Genomic DNA, 16,889 nt, shown 5'->3' with positions numbered 1-16,889 from the left:
AGGGGCTGTCCTGGTGGTGCAGTGGTTAAGTGCGCGCGCTCTGCTGTGGCGGCCCGGGGTTCGCCGGTTCAGATCCCGGGCACACACCGACACACAGCTTGCTAAGCCATGCTGTGGTGGCATCCCATATAAAGCAGAGGAGGATGGACATGGATGTTAGCCCAGGGCCAGTCTTCCTCAAGAAAAAAGGAGAGGATTGGCATTGGATGTTAGCTCAGGGCTAGTTCTCCTCACAAAAAAAAAAAAAAGACAAGAAACAACAAGTATTGGAGAGGATATGGAGAAAAGGGAACTCATACACTGCTGGTGGGAAAGTAAATTGGTGCAGCTACTGTGGAAAACAGTATGGAGATTCTTCAAAAAATTAAAAATAGAACTACCATATGATCCAGCTATTCCACTTCTGGGTATTCGTCCAAAGAACATGAAAACACTAATTCAAAAAGATATATGCACCCCTATGTTCATTGCAGCATTACTCACAATTACCAAGACTTGGAAAAACATAAGGGCCCATGAACGAATGAATGGATAAAGTAGATGTGGTATATATACACGACAGAATACTACTCACTCATACAAATGATGAAATCTTGCCATTTGTGACAACATGGTTGGACCTTGAGGATATTATGCTAAGTGAAATAAGTCATACAGAGAAAGCCAAGTACCTTACGATTTCACTCATATGTGGAAGATAAACACACAGATACAGAGAACAGATTGGTGGTTACCAGAGGGGAAAGGGGTGGGGGGAGGGTGAAAGGGGTAAAAGGGCACACTTGTATGGTGATGGATGGCATCTAGACTTTTGGTGGTGAACACAATGTAGTCTATACAGAAGTTGAAATATAAGGATGTACACCTGCAATTTATATGATGTTATAAACCAATATTACCTCAATAAAAAAAAATTTTTCTTAATCAAGTAATATATTCCCAAATCTTGGCTAAGGCCTGTAACAATATGTTTAGATCGAGTATGTCTTAGGGAAGGACAGTTTTTAGAAAGTGATTATCGGGGCCGGCCCCATGGCTTAGTGATGAAGTGCGCACGCTCCGCTGCTGGTGGCCCGGGTTTGGATCCCGGGCGCTCACCGACGCACCACTTCTCCAGCCATGCTGAGGCCGCGTCCCACATACAGCAACTAGAAGGATGTGCAACTATGACATACAACTATCTACTGGGGCTTTGGGGGAAAAAATAAATAAAATTATAAAAAAAAAAAAGAAAGTGATTATCATTTTTATGATTTTTATATAAGTGTAAACTCAAACTGTTTTATCTTATAATCCCTTGCCTCATTCTCATTAGCTAATGAACACTATAGAATATAAAATATTTCACTGAGAAACAGAAAAGCATTGTGTAAGTAGAGACTTTTTAATGAAAAGCAATTTAGTCACATCGACAGTTTTAAAATGCTACAGTGCTGCAGTAAACATCAAATCTTAATCAGCTCTTGTTAGGATACACTTCTAGAATAGAAATTATTACATTAAAAAGTGTATGGTAAAAGAAACCTTGATATAGCCTAATGAAGAAACATTATATAGACATTTAAAATAATATTTTATAGAAATAATATGAAGAATAACTATGATAGTATAAATAAATGTTAGTGAACACAAAACTGAATATCCAATAATGGCTGTAACCACATAATAAGAAAGCCTATGCACAGTAATAGCCAAAATGTTGAAAACGTAATGTTTTCCTCCAGACTTTTCAGGATTTTTCACATTCTCTTTGACGAGAAATTAATATTATTTATAAAATGAGTTATTTGGAATAAAATAAAAATAGCAATATTTATTTAGCTCTTATAATGTGTCAGACATTTTGTTAAGAGCTCTACACACATTATCATTTAATCATATATGACTACCATGAGTTAGGAATTATTATCCCTACATAATAGACGAAAAAAGTGAGGTGTAAAGAGATTAATTAAATTGTCCAAGGTCACACAGTTAAGAAATAGAAGAGACTGGTTTTATAGCTAGGCCTATATGATGGAAAGCTACTTTCGTGTATCACCTTCTTAAAAATAAAAATTTATTATATATATATGTGGTATTCTTTAATCTTCAGGAAAATAATTTGTGGAAAATTTCATGGACCTGTATTTTCACAAAACAAAGTACGAAATCTCCTTTTCTCCATTAATTTGAAAAATGAGAGACCAACAAGTATATATGTTTTTAGCCCAGATCTCTATAAATCTGTACATGATTTAGTAAATAAGTACTGACATTCATCATAAATTTAGAACCTTTGCAGCTTGGAAAATAAGCTCTTATGATTAAAAAGAATTCCTTTCTTTTTGGCCTTTTCTCCAAAGACTGTCAAAGTAGATCAATCCATTTTAATTGACATATGAAATGTGCTAGTCTACTTCTCAGATTTAAAGTTTGGGTTCACTGAAAACAACAAATGTGAAACAATTCTTTCAAGGATGCTTCAACACACATGATCTGATCTATCACGATAATTATGCCATAAATGTAAAATACTGCTTCAAGTAGCTGACCAAAATTACTCATATTGTGTTCACCAGTATGATGGCAAAAATACATGGAACTCTCCAAGAACCTTATGAGAGAACGTCACACCTCAGGGAAGGAGGGGCTCCCAAGGCCCAGTCCTCTGGTTTAGAAGAGGGCAGCTCTTTACAATATGGCTCATTAAATAAGAGGGGGTTAGAATAGGACTAAATAGGATAGGTTTTTCATCAAAGTTCAACAGACCTTTAAAAACTGTTAATAGATTCAAAATAAGAACAAAAAGGGGGAAGGAAATAGGGAAGTCTCAGGTAAGTTTCTAGATTTATTTATATTTATGAATAAATATGATTTTTTTTCTCAGAGTAAAATGCCAGGAGTATAGGCAGGCTCAGTGGCTTGGACCAGAGCAGGGGCACAAATTGAGACCTGTAGTAGATTCGGTAAAACAATACTAGATCATAATATTCCTTGTACATCTTTATTCTGGACCACAAACCTTGCTTTCTTATTTGAATCTGTTGTTCCTCTTTTACATTTCAGCCATAACTATAAGAAGTCTTCATCTTGTATGTGAAATATTTCATTATATCTCATGCCTATTATTAGAACTTCTAATTTTAATAAGTTCAGTGGGTTAATTAGAAGGATGCTATTAAATGTCTTTAAGCTCATTTTTTTTTACTTCCAATTTAACTTTTCTCAGTTCTGGATATTTCTGAGCAAGGCATTTAATCTTCATTGGCTCTGGTATAAATACTAGTTGACAGGAGACTTTCATTTCCCTTAAAGACTGCAGACAGTATTACCTGAAAAGAACCTCTGTGTAGCTGTCGCATGTGCAGCCTAGGCTTTCAGAAGCAGTTCTGATGCCTTAACTATTTTATTCTGTTTTATTATGATAATCATAAGAATGTCTGTTCAGTACTCAAATTCACTCTCATGCCTATAGATAAATTTGGCTTTCTGGTTCCTCAAAAACACTTTCTTTCTTTGCCAAACTAATGAAGTAGATGTTTTCTTTTAACTCTTTAAGTAGATATTATGTCTCAAATGGGTTAAACTATTTGAGAGCATTAGAACAAAGTGAACCAAATAAAACTGAGCCACGTGCAAAATTTACTTAAATCGTCAAAGATTAATAAACCTTTAAGAACTGTGAATAGATTTGAAACAAGAATAAAAGAGGGACATCGGTATAGGCTCATGTTGCAGGATTGCTATATAACAAATCTACTAAATTAGGAGAGGCTTATACCCTTTCTTGGATTGCAGCAATCTCACTTCCTGAACAGATGGTCTTCCACCATTTAATCGCTCTTTAACTCCCTACAATCTGCCTTCTGGGCACACTATCCACTAAAATCACTCAAAGGTCACCAATAACCTGGATCATGGAAGCCAGCAACAGAAGTGCTAGAAAGAGATTTACGAATCAAACCCAGCCAAATAATTTTATGGATTAGAGAACTACACTCCAGATACATTAGGAGACCTTCCCCAGATTACACTGCGGGTGAATCGTGCGAGGTCTGAAGACCAGCACCTGAATTTCTGCCAGTGCTGTGCTGTTCCTCCCGGCCAACAAGGTAGTCAAAAGCCTTCTTGAACCACCAACTCAAAGTCAAAATTCTCCACACTTTCACATCCACTGACACTGTTTTACCTTCTCACTAGACTCCTTTGTCCTGCCCTCCTTGAACATCCCTTTACTCCATCATCTGCATTACCCACACCCTGGCAAAGAACTAAGCCTCAACCCTGGCCTCCCAAGAACTTTCTGCTCATCGTTTCAAATTCTACCATAAGCCATGTTCAATAGCAACACAACCTTGTACCTTTTCTTTTCATTAACTACTGGGCACCTCGATTAACTACCAAGTCTGCATTGGAACTATCAAAATGCAAATATTAATAATAGCTAACATTTGTTGAGTGCTTAACTAAAAACTAGGAGCTGTTTTAAGCTCTTTACCTGTATTAACTCATTTAATCCTCACAACTCTTGAGTATTATTCTGATTTTACATGCGAGGAAACTAAGGCATAACAGAGGTTAACCAACTTGCCCAAACTTGGATTCAAACCCCTATACTGTGCCTCCAGAGGCTGTGCTCTACACTGTTTTGCTAGGCAGAAGGTCTAGCAATATGAAATCTCTCCTATTTATATTCTTGAATATTAACACAGCATTTTCATATCATAGTGTTTTTTTTTCTGTGACTCGTCCTTTGATGTTAGAATGGCTTATTTATGTAAAAATTCTGTTGCATTCAACATCAATTTCAAGAAACAACATCAAATTTTCTCAAGTTGGTTTAAAAATGAAGAAAAGAAACCCAATTCCTGGCTGGTCTTATGCTACTGCCTGTTAAATATGTTAGTTTCAGACAGAATCCTGCAAACATTTAAAAAGGTATGAAGTGTGTTTTCCTATTTAACCACTAATCCTCTGTATTTTGATTAGTATAATACACATTTCAAAAGAAAGTCCATTTGCTCTACAACTCCAGAAACCTACCCCTGGTTGCTATAAATGGATGTCCTCTGTAAGGTCACCTTATCCCCAGTGGACAACTGCAATGTAGAATACAAAGAATCAGTGAAATGTACATGGTCTGCTGCTTACACTTTCTGCACCAGTCAAATCTCTTCCAGATATGAATGAGCAGCAAAGGCTGGAAACAAACACAGCCTTCAAGAAACCATTATCTGATGTTAACATGGCAGAGTCACTGCAGTGCGAACAACGAAAGTCTCATCGACAGATAATCAGTAGGTAGTCAGCACCAGAATTACTGAGGCAACAGAAAACGATGAACATCTACCGACAACAAGTTAGGGTGAAAGGAGAGGGAGAGTAAACACTCAAAGAAGCTTGCTAGCCTCCTGAAAGTGTTTTCCTTTGGACAAGGAAGAAGAAAATCCCTAATAAAATTACTAATTATTAGACTGTGGACTTGGTCTCATCCTAGTGCTAACAGGGAAGAAGAAAGAAGCTAACAGTTAGACCCTTTTAACATGATCAACCCCATGAGGTGACATCTCTGCATCTAATTCTTCAGATCATTTCCACAGCCCTCTCAGTGTGCTAAGGCACAGGTGCAACTATTTTTCTGTGATGTAATATTGAGCCAGCCTGTTCAGTTAATAAGCTATTTCCTTTGTTAATTCCTTCACACCATTACAAAAATCATTGCTTCCAAATGCTTGACATCCCCTCCCCCTTTCCTTCTTCAGGTAACACCTTCATATTGGTTATGCCACTTGACAACTGTGTGACCTTGGAAAAATTACTTAACCCTTCTGAGACTCACATTAGCTATTTGCAAAATGGGTATAATAATATATATTTCAGAAAAGTGTTAAAATCAGATATAATACATACAATACATATAAAATACCCATACCGTAGGAGCACAATCAATAGTGGCTATTCTTATTTCTCTCATTTCCTTTCTCTTGCCCTGACAAACACCAGACTAGGCTGATAGAACACAAAGAAGAACAAGACACATTCTCTACTGTGAGGAGCCTTGCCAGGCCACAACTACGACAGTGTGACAAGTGTTGTAACATGGAGTGCGTAAAGAGCTATAGGAAAGCAGGCTTAGTGGCACAGCTGCCAAACCCACACGACTTGTTTCCAGGGAGTTGTTTATGGGATGATTGGATAATATGGTCTTTTGTATAATTTATCTTCTCTAAATCAAATGTGACATAGGAAAGTGGGAGCAAGAAGAGCAGGCATTGTGACCCTATTTATAAGAATAAAGGACAGACTAATTAACAGGTTGGGGTTAATTATTTTCTTTCAAGTATTTATTTATCAGATAATATGAATAATTTTGGCATTTAATTTACTTGGTTTGCATCTACTTGGGGTCATCACAACTGTTTAATGAACATTTACTCTGCTTAAATCCCAGTGTTAGGTTTATCAGCCCAGATCTGTGGAGCATAGAGGGTAGCTGGAGAGCAAAACACTCACAGAAACAATGAGATAAGACTCAAGCAAAGGAGGTAAGGCTTAGGTTTCTAGTTCCAGAGAGCAAAGTGAGCACATGCACTCAATTCTCATTCCTCCTCAGACCCCAGAGAAATGACCATAAAGATGTTAATAATAAATAAAAAAAACTAAAGCCACAGCAATGAAGAGAAAACATCAAATAAGATATTTCAGCACATTTCTAGTATAAGAGACGGCAAATGGAAGTGCACTAATGCATAAAGCAGAGCAGAGGAAGCCCATATATCCCAAACTATACCACTTAGAATATCACCAAAATGCTGCCACAGGTGTGGGAGTTGATCCACCAAATAGAGGGACCCCAGAGGGGCACCTGGTTTGCAGGCACAATGAAGGGCAGATGGGAGAGGTGGGGTGTGACACAGAACTGATGAAAGGCCACAGTGGCCAGCCTCATGCCCCACACAGAGAACTACAGTCAGCAATAAAACCAAGTTTTTCTCTTAATATACTGAACAAACTGACTGGCGCAAGTTAATGCTTCCAGTGTAGGCAAGAGCCTCCTCAAAGTTTCCCCTTCACATTCTGGCATTTGGCAAGAATGATGAGGGTCTGATCCCTGAGAGACAAAACTCCTAATCACATCTCCCTCACCTCTTGTTGAGGTGGTGTGGGGGCAGACCACTTAAGACACTGAGACACTTAAGTGAGACCACGTAAGATACAATCAGATCATCCATCACATTAATATGACTGGATAAATGAAGATCATCAGGTAGGTGACAAAATAACCAGCAGGAAGAAAGAGAAACATCACATTAATGAAACACAAAAATTACCTTGGATATTACATTTAGTGAAATAAGCTAGACACAGAAAGGTGAATATTGTATAATTTCACTTATATGAGGTACCTAAAATGGGCAAATTCATAGAGACAGAAGACAGAATAGAGGTTATCAAGAGCTGGAGGGTGGGGAGAAGGGGGAGTCATTGTTTAAGGGGTAGAGAGTTTTTTTTGGGAATGACGAAAAGGTTTTGGGTATAGACAGTGGTGATGGTTACACAACATTGTAAATGCATTTAATGCCAACGAACTGTACACTTATGAATGGTTAAAATGGTAAATATTATGTTACGTATATTTTGCCACAATAAAAAAAAAGAAAAAAAATTACTCTAGAGATTTAACAAATGGCACTTTGACAACTGGATATTCACATGCAAAGAACCAAGTTGGGTCCCTACCTCACACCATATACATAAATTAACTCAAAATGGATCAGAGACCTAAACATAAGAGCTAAACCTATAAAATTCTTAGAAGAAAATATCAGCATAAATCTTCATCACCCTGGATTAGGCAATGGTTTCTTAGATATGACAGAAAAACACAAGCAACCAAAGAAAAAATAGATAAATTAGACTTCATCAAAATGGAAAACTTCTGTGCTTCAAATGACACCATCAAGAAAGTGAAATGACAGTCTACCAAATGGCATAAAAAATTTGCAGATCATATAAGGAACTCATATTCAGAATACATAAAGAACTCTTACAATACAATAATAAAAAGACAAATAACCCAATTAAAAAATGACACTGTATCTTAACAGACATTTCTCCAAAGAATATAAATACAAATTGCCAATAAACACATGAAAAGATGCTCAACAACATTACTAACCAGGGAAGGCAAAAAAAAAAAAAAACCCCACAATGATATACCACTTCTCACCCATTAGAATGGCTATAATCAAAAAGACAGATAATCACAAGTATGGACAAGAATGTAGAGAAATCGGAACCCTCGTACTTTGCTGGTAGGAATGCAAAATAATGCAGTCACTTTGGAAAACAGACTGGCAGTTCCTCAAAATGTTAAACATAGAGTTAGCATATGACTCAGCAATTCCATAATGTCCAAAAACTTGTACACAAAATTTCATAGCAGCAATATTCATAATGGCCAAAAGTGGAAACCACCCAAATGTCCATCACCTGATGAATGGATAAATAAAATATGGTGTACACATACAATGGAATGTTACTTTGCCCTAAAAAGGAATGAAGTACTGATACATGCTACAACACTGATGAATTTTGAAAACATTATGGGAGTAAAAAAAGCCAGTCACAAAATATCACATATATGAAACCATTTATATGCTATGTCCAGAATAGGAAAACCCACACAGACACAAAGTAGATTAGTAGTTGCCTCGGGCTAGGGTAGGGAGAGAGAGAAAGGTTGAGGAAAGTGGAGAGTGACTGTTAAAGGGTACAGGGTTTCTTTTGGGGGTGATGAAAATGTTCTAAAATTGATTGTGATGAATATACTAAAAATTATTGAATTGTACACCTTAAATTAGTGACTTGTATAGGATGTAAATTATATTTCAATAAAGCTTTTATTAAAAAAAGTTCAATAAATGATAGCTGTTATTGTTTCATACAATTACTCTGGAGAAAAAAGATGCTTCAAGAACAGAAGAAATCTTAACTCCAAATTTTACTTACAGAAAGACTTACAGAGATAAAGTATCTATTGAAAAAAGGGAAATGGGAACAAGATGCATAGACTCAGTTTTCCCTCCTGCTCTAATTACAATTTTTTACCCTGGAAATAATCAATGGATAACAATTAAAGGACTCTGAAAGCTGGAAAGAAGAAGGTAGACTGGACTGGCTAAGAACCTCAGGACTTGAAGAATGGCAATACAGTGCGATTCCTGAGATCCCACATATGCTGGGCTGAGCACCAGTGAAGCCTGCAGCCTGACACAACCAACAGGCATAGACAAAAAAATAAACAAACACAAAAACAATAAAAGTCTGTTCTCTCTGGCGAAAGGACTGGGAAACAGGAAGCACAACAGAGACCAAGTGGGGACCCCAACCCTAGTTCCTCAACTGAGGTACTTGTTGGCCAATTTGCCTTTAGCGGCAACTGCAAAGCCCTAATGGGCCCACCCAACCTCTGCTTCACAACCAGGGCACTGGTGGGCCAATACAACTGTAGCATCAGCAAAGAAGCCCCAGTGAGCTGTCCAGATCCCTGTTTGGCAAACCAGGCTTCAGTAGGCAGTCCAATTCACCTGCAGGAGCAGCAGTAAAGTTCCAAGAGCCAGCTCAACCCCTACTTCAGAACCAGGGCACCAGCAGGCAGTCTGATCCGCCAGCAGCAGCAGCTCCACAGCAGTGACAAGCCTACCCAGCCCCAGTGCCATACCTGGGAACCAGTGAGTGGGCCGATCCACCCACACCAGCTCAGGCTGGTGTCAGGCCAGAGAGAAATGGCGTATTACCTATAGAAGAACACAAATTTGAATCGACAAGGGGTTTTTCATCTGAAACTACAGAGGCCAGAGGAAGTGGTACAATAATTCTTAGCGCTGAAAGAAAACAACTGCCAATCAGGAGTCCTGTATATAACAAAAGTATCCTTCAGGAATGAAGGGGAAATAAAGACACTATCAGACAATGGAAAACTAATAAGTTTGTTAGCAGACCTACTTATAAATAATATCCAGAGAAAGCTATCTAAACAGAAAGAAAATGATAAAATGTGGTATATACATACAATGGAATGTTATTTGGCTGTGAAAAGGAATGAAGTACTAATATATGCTACCAGATTGATGAATTTTGAAAACATTATGCAAGTGAAAAAAGCCAGTCACAAAATACCACATATTATATGAAACTATTTTTCCAGAAAGCTGAGACATTCAGAAAGGAAAGAATAATGGAATGGTAAAAGTTGAGATAAGCAGAACAGACTCTCCTTTACCTCATGAGTTTCTTTAATCAAATTTTATGGTTGAAGCAAAAATTTTCACACAACCTGATGTGCTGCTCAATTAATGCAGAGGAAATACTTAAGAAAATTATGCTTAAAAAGTGAAAAAGGGAAAGAAAACTAAATGGAAGTAAAGTTTCTACACTTCACTTAAAGTGGTAAAATGTTGATACAGTAGAGTTTTGATAATCTAAGTATGTATATGGTAATTCCTAGAGCAACTACTAAGAAAATTTAAGAAAGCAATACACTAAAAAACATTATAAATAAATCATAATGGAATTCTAAGAAATGTCAAATAAGCCACAAGATATCCTTCAGTGGGTGAACGGTGAAACGATGGTATAGTCATACCATGAAATACTACTAAGCAATAAAAAGGAACAAACTTCATAACACGCAACAATTTGTATCAGTCTCATGGGAATTATGCTGAGTGAAAAAAACCAATTCCAAAAGGTTATATATCATATAGTTCCATTTATATAACATTCCTGACATGACAAAATTATAAAATGGAGAACAGATTAGTGGTTGTCTGGGGTTAAAACTGGGGGTGAGGGAGTGGGTGTGGTTAAAAAGGGGTAACACAAGGAAGCCTTATTATGATATGGTGATAGTACAATTAAGTATCTTGACTATGATGGAGGTTACAGAAAGCTACACATGTGATTAAAATGGTCAGAGCTCTACACACACACACATACACACACACACACACACACACACACACGAGTGTATGTATAACTGGTTAAATCTGAATACGCTTTATAGACTGTACCACTGTCAATTTTCTGGTTTTCTGTTGTACTATGTAATATAAGGCATTAACATTGTGGAGGCTGAGTGAAGGATTCACAGGCCCTCCCTGAACATTTCTTTGCAATTTCTTGTGGATCTGTATTTATTTCAAAATAAAAAGTTAAAAAAAGTTTTTATTAAATTAATACCTCAAAAATTTTTGACTCTCCAAATTTGTAGTAATTGTGACAATAATTTTAAATAAAAATTAGAAAGCTATGAAAATGAGAACAAGAATGAGCTATTAGATATTAAAATGTGACTTTGAAAAAAAATTCAACAGAAGAGCTGGAACAAAAAGTTAAGGAAGATTCCCTGAATGTAGAGCAAAAAAAACACAAAGAAATAGAAACCATATGAAAAAAAAGAAGAGATTCAGAGGATCACTCCTTTAGGTCTAAGATCTCACTAATAAGAGCACTAATAGAAAGAATAGAGAAAATAAAGAAAAGGAAATTATCAAAGATATAATTTAAGAAAATTTCCCACAACTGAAGAAAGTCACAAAATGAAAGGGGCAACCAAATGCCAAGCAAAATAAATGAAAATAAGATTCGTACAAAAACAGGTTCCCATGAAATTTTAGGACATCAAAAATAAGGACAAGTTCCCAAAAGGAGATGACCCCAAAAATGTAGTTTTATTACATCGTTTAAAGTTATAAAGGTGATAAATAAAAGAACTAAAAATAACTACTAAATATTGGGAGATTAAGATGGAAGGGAGGTTGGGGTATACAAGTGATCTTTCCAAAACAAAGAAACAACAGATACTGTGTAAAGGTAAAACATCAAGCACAGGAGTTACGTCTACATTATTCAGAAATTTGGAGACAGAGGTGAAAACAGATATAGATTTAAAAAAGGCTTTTCTAGAGATGGAGAAATGGTGGAATGGTTAATACTCCCAATGGATTGTAATGCAATTGCACTGTAATCTCATCTGTATTATTTCACGTTTTACAATATGCATTTATGTAACTTTTTTTTTTTGGTGAGGAAGATTGGCCCTGAGCTAACACCTCTTGCCAATCTTCCTCTTATTGCTTGAGGAAGCATGGCCCTGAGCTAACATCTGTGCCCATCTTCCTCTATTTTGTATGTGGGTCACTCCCACAGCATGGCTTGATGTGTGGTGTAGGTCTGTGCCCAGGAGCTGAACCTGTGAACCCAGGCCACCAAAGCGGAGCGTGCAAACTTAACTACTATGCCACCAGGCCGGCCCCTGCATTTATATAACTTTTATATGTAGTCAAAGAAAAAGGCACTGCATGGGGCTTGGATTTTTAGGAGTCTGACTCAAAAAGAGGCCAGGGTTTCAGGATGAAGGTTGCACTAAGTGTGGAGGTCTGGGAGTGGTTGAGGGCAGGGTGTGATTGTGATATTAGATCAACAATTCTGCTGAGACTCTAGCGAAGGAAGAGCAGGGAGAAATTTGGAGAAATTGCAGGACATAGGTGAAAAACAAGGAACTGAGGTGACCGTGTGGGGCCTCGAATGTCGGGATATGGAGTTTAGAATCTATCCTGTAGGCAGCAGAGAGTCAGGGAAGGTTTTAAGCAGAAAATAACATGAATGCACCCACGCTTTATAAGATCATGTGTTCTCAAGCACAGATGATAAACGGGAGGAGAGACTGGAGACAAAGAGATTATAGTAATCATCCCATTGAGCAGTAATAAAGTCTGAGTGGTACATGGCAGTGCGGATGAATATGAAGAGACAAATGTGGATGTTACAGCGAAGGCAAAGCCAATATGACAATCAACTGAATACAGAAGCTACTGGTGTGAGAAGAGACTACTGCAGTCCTTTCTTATCCAAGATAGGGACTGTGGAAAGAGGGGCAGGTTTGAAAAGAGAAGACAACAAATTTGGCATTAGAAATGTTGGGTTTTACTTCTTTTTAAATTTTTTAAACCACTGTATTGAGAAATATGCACATACAAAAAGCTGTGCATATTTAATGTATACAACTTGATGGGTTAGAAATAAGTATACAACCAGAAACATCGGGTTTTAAATACTAGATCTGTGGAGAGATGATCACCAGGTAGTTGGAAATTCAAGTTTAAATATTAGGAAAGAATCACAATTAGAGAACAGATTTAGAGATATTTGCATGAGAAGTCCACTATTTCCCATGACAGACCTTCCCCCCACACATCCCTTCAAGCATCCCTTCAAGCATCCTCAAGCCTTCAAGTTAAACACTGAGTACCTCCTACATAACAGGTGTTGTGGTACTAGGACAGGTCCTGAAGCTACAAAAATGAATAAAACGTAGTTTCTTATCTCTAGGAGTTTACATTCGAAGACCTCCAAAAGGTTTTTTTTTTTTTTGGTCAGAATCTCATAATACGTTCAAGTATATCTGCTATTGCTTACAATGCTTTGCTTTCTACTTCTCTAAACTTTACTTACAAAATGGGATTTGTTTTGTTCTCTAACTAACATCAAGAGGAAACAGCAATTTCTGACTAAAGAGTGAGTAGTGAGAAGGGTTACCCTAGATGATACCACACTTCTCCAACCTCAGTCTTACCCCCAGGTACAAAAGTATTCCCTTTTCCTGAAATGAATTTGCTACGGGTATTGTTAAGAAAATCAACAGTTCTCAATTTAGTCCTCAATGTTTTGGGTTTGCAATGTGCCAATAGCCCTATGCAAACTTGAAGGAATGGACCTTTCTACAGTTCTAGCACACTCCCTGCTTTCTGGATTCTGGAAACTTCCTTCTGCCATAACCCTTCTGTGAAGGAATGAGTTGATTCGGCAGGTCTGGGTTGTTCAAGCCCTGAACATTCCCAAGAAAGGCATGTTTTCAGGATGGGCCCTTGGCCGGCTTCTTGGAATGTTCTGTCAGATAAGAGTGTTTTGCATGCCTGAGGCCTTGGGCCACAGCGTACTAGTTTGTCCAGAGGGTTTCCCCTAACATTGTGGTTTATGGAGAACATCTGCTTTTTCTCTAAGGGGCTAGAGCTTGAATGACCGAGGTCAGTCATGCGGGTGCTGTACGCCCACAGGACTGACCCCCAGTGAAAAGCCTGGACACTCCAGCTTGAGAAAGCTTCCCTGCTTGGAAACGCTCTGCACGCTGTCACACGTGGCTGCTGCGTAACTGCGTCTCGCACGGCTCCACTGGGAGAGCACACTGGGCGGCTTGTGCCTGGTGTCCCCAGACTTGCCCCACGTGCCTCTGCTGATTTTACCCTGTACCCTTTCACTGTAATACACTCCAAGTGTAAGTACAACAGCTTCCGAGTCTCGTGAGTCCTTCTAGTGAATCTCTGAGGCTAAGGGTGGTCATGGGGACCCCGATACATCTTCCTTCAAAGTCTGGGATTTCTCTCGTTTTCAGGAATTGTCTGAAATTTACTCCTCTCTATTTACTTTTTCCAACACTTGGCAGACTTTAAAGCACCTGGTCAACCCCCACACATCAGCTAATTGCAAAGTCTGACCTGGTCAATCATGACCAAGAGGCCACTGACACCATTTCAAGCAGAGGACTACATCTGACCTCTATATTTCGCCAGTCCATGTCACCCAAGCCAGCAATGGACATGGGCATGCCAGTCTTGGCTACCACTTAAATGGCTGAGAAAGTGACAAGGGCACCTCACCATTTTATATCCTACCACAACAAAGCTGCCAGTAGGGTGGGGCATGACAGCTCCCAGCAATTTTCTGCTGCCAATCCTCCGCATCATCTCCCTCTCAGAAACCATACACAACTCTGCACAGACGTAATCTACCACATGGCTGCAGGAGACGAGCCTTTGTCCTTACCCTAGAGCAAGTCTCTTAGCTGCGATGTGGCTCCACCAGGGAGGCATGCCACAGACAATTTAATAGCAACATCAGAAAATGATTTCAACGTTAAAAAATACACGTAAAGCAAATTCTCTATAAAAGTCACTCTCACTCACTCTGATGTGCTTTCTTGAGTGAGAGAGAAAGAGCTGCAAGCATATTGGATGTCAAAAAATAAAAATAACCCACAGCCTTCCTTATAAGTAACAAGCATAAAAATTGTTTATATTGTTGATTTTGCTAGCCATGTGCTTTGATGTTCTCCGGTTCCTGCCCCCACACCTCAAATCTGTGACCTATTACTTTATTTTCTAAGAAAAGGATTTGAGATTTCATTGCCCTAGAGAAGTGGGTCACACATGTGAAATGCTATGTAAATGATAAACACTAGTCTTAAAATGGCTCCGAGTCACAGCACTGGGTAATATGAAGTTAAATGTATTCCCTATTTTATCATTTCTTCAATGATAAACTGCATGTCTCAAATCTGTACAGAATGTACACTTGTACTGCACTGACCCCAGTGGTAACTAAGATAAAGGCTAAATCCCCACCTTGTGTAGGAGCTAACAGGCCCGTGAAAAATTTCTATCACATATTAACATAGGGATTTTATGTTCTTGAGAAAATCTTAACATTTATTTACAAGTCTCCCAAATAGCTTCCCATCTATAAACCACAAGGAGTACTTAACATGTTTTGTTGAAGACCAGCAAAAGACTCAGAAATAGCGTGATAGAATGTAATGGAGCTGGTTGGCTCTCCTTTCTCTCATTAAAACAAACATTTATTTCTGTGTGTGTGTGTGTTTGTATATGTATGTTTTTTAAAATAAAAGGAGCATTTCAATTTTGTAGACATGTCTTCTATAAGTTCTGATGCTGTTCTTATTAAATAAATGTTAACTGCTTGGAATCCCAAGCACAGACTCAAGTTCATTCCCTTTCTCCTCAGGCAGTTTCCATAATCCACAGCATTTTCATTTTAACAGTCCTCATTACTGGTATCATTTAATACTTGAGAGTTTGTTCAAGTCTACATCAATCTTGCTGATCCTGCAAACACTTATGTTGTTGACACAACACAATCTGAATCCATAGCTACTAAATGTAAAAAACTGAGAACTATTCCTTCACCCGACACATCACCAAGTACTAAGAACAACTCTGTCAGTCACTTGTCCCGTCACGGAGACACAGCGCTGGAGAGACGTCAAGCACAGGGCCTTTCACCAGACCCCATTCCCTTCAATATGGTGCCGTCTCATCTATCTCCCTGCCTCCCATAGGTACTGCATCTTCTCAAAGACATTTGACACCTTAAGCTTACCCACTTTGAAGAGGAAAATGTTTACCTGGAAAACATCTTGTTAGACATATCTGGCTCATACTCCCTCACTAAAAAAGAGCCCTTTACCACAAGTAAATCTCAACTAACCAGAGACGGAGAATCTTCGCCCTCGGAAAAAGCAATAAAAACCCCTTCAGAATAAAATTTCTTCTTCAATTAAGCTTTAAATGTCTTTGAATGAGTCTAAATCAAGAAATAAAATCTCTCTTTACCTGATTGGAAAACCTCACGCTCACGTTACGTTGATTCTGTAGTGGGATATAGCACTGAACAGGATCAATGTCTTTAGGACTGATTAATTCATCAGCTGAAAAAAAAAGAAGGGAAATGACATTATCAAAAACGCATCTGTACAACACCATAAACCAACCAGACCTAATATATATCTATAGAACATTCCATTCAATAAGAGCAGAATATATATCCTTCTCAATGCAAATGGAACGTCTTCCATATGCTAGGCCATAGAACAAGTTTCAATAAATTTAAAAGGACTAAAATCATACAAAGTATGTTCTCTGACCACAATAGAATGAAATTAGAAATCAATAACAGGAAGAAGTTTTAGAAATTCACAAATACGTAGAAATTAAACAACGTAATCCTAAATAACCAATGGGTCAAAGAAGAACCAAAAGGGAAATTAG

At 38.0% G+C, this 16,889-nt stretch overlaps 1 pseudogene; it reads right to left on the bottom strand.

Moving 5' to 3' along the window:
- The window catches only part of LOC131401856 (adhesion G protein-coupled receptor E1-like), a 431,573-nt pseudogene that overhangs the window by 215,110 nt on the left and 199,574 nt on the right, over window positions 1-16,889 (bottom strand).

The sequence above is a fragment of the Diceros bicornis genome (genome assembly GCF_020826845.1).
Source record: "Diceros bicornis minor isolate mBicDic1 chromosome 21 unlocalized genomic scaffold, mDicBic1.mat.cur SUPER_21_unloc_1, whole genome shotgun sequence".
In the NCBI taxonomy this organism is placed as follows: Eukaryota; Metazoa; Chordata; class Mammalia; order Perissodactyla; family Rhinocerotidae; genus Diceros; species Diceros bicornis.
This window is presented reverse-complemented; position numbering and strand designations above follow the sequence as displayed.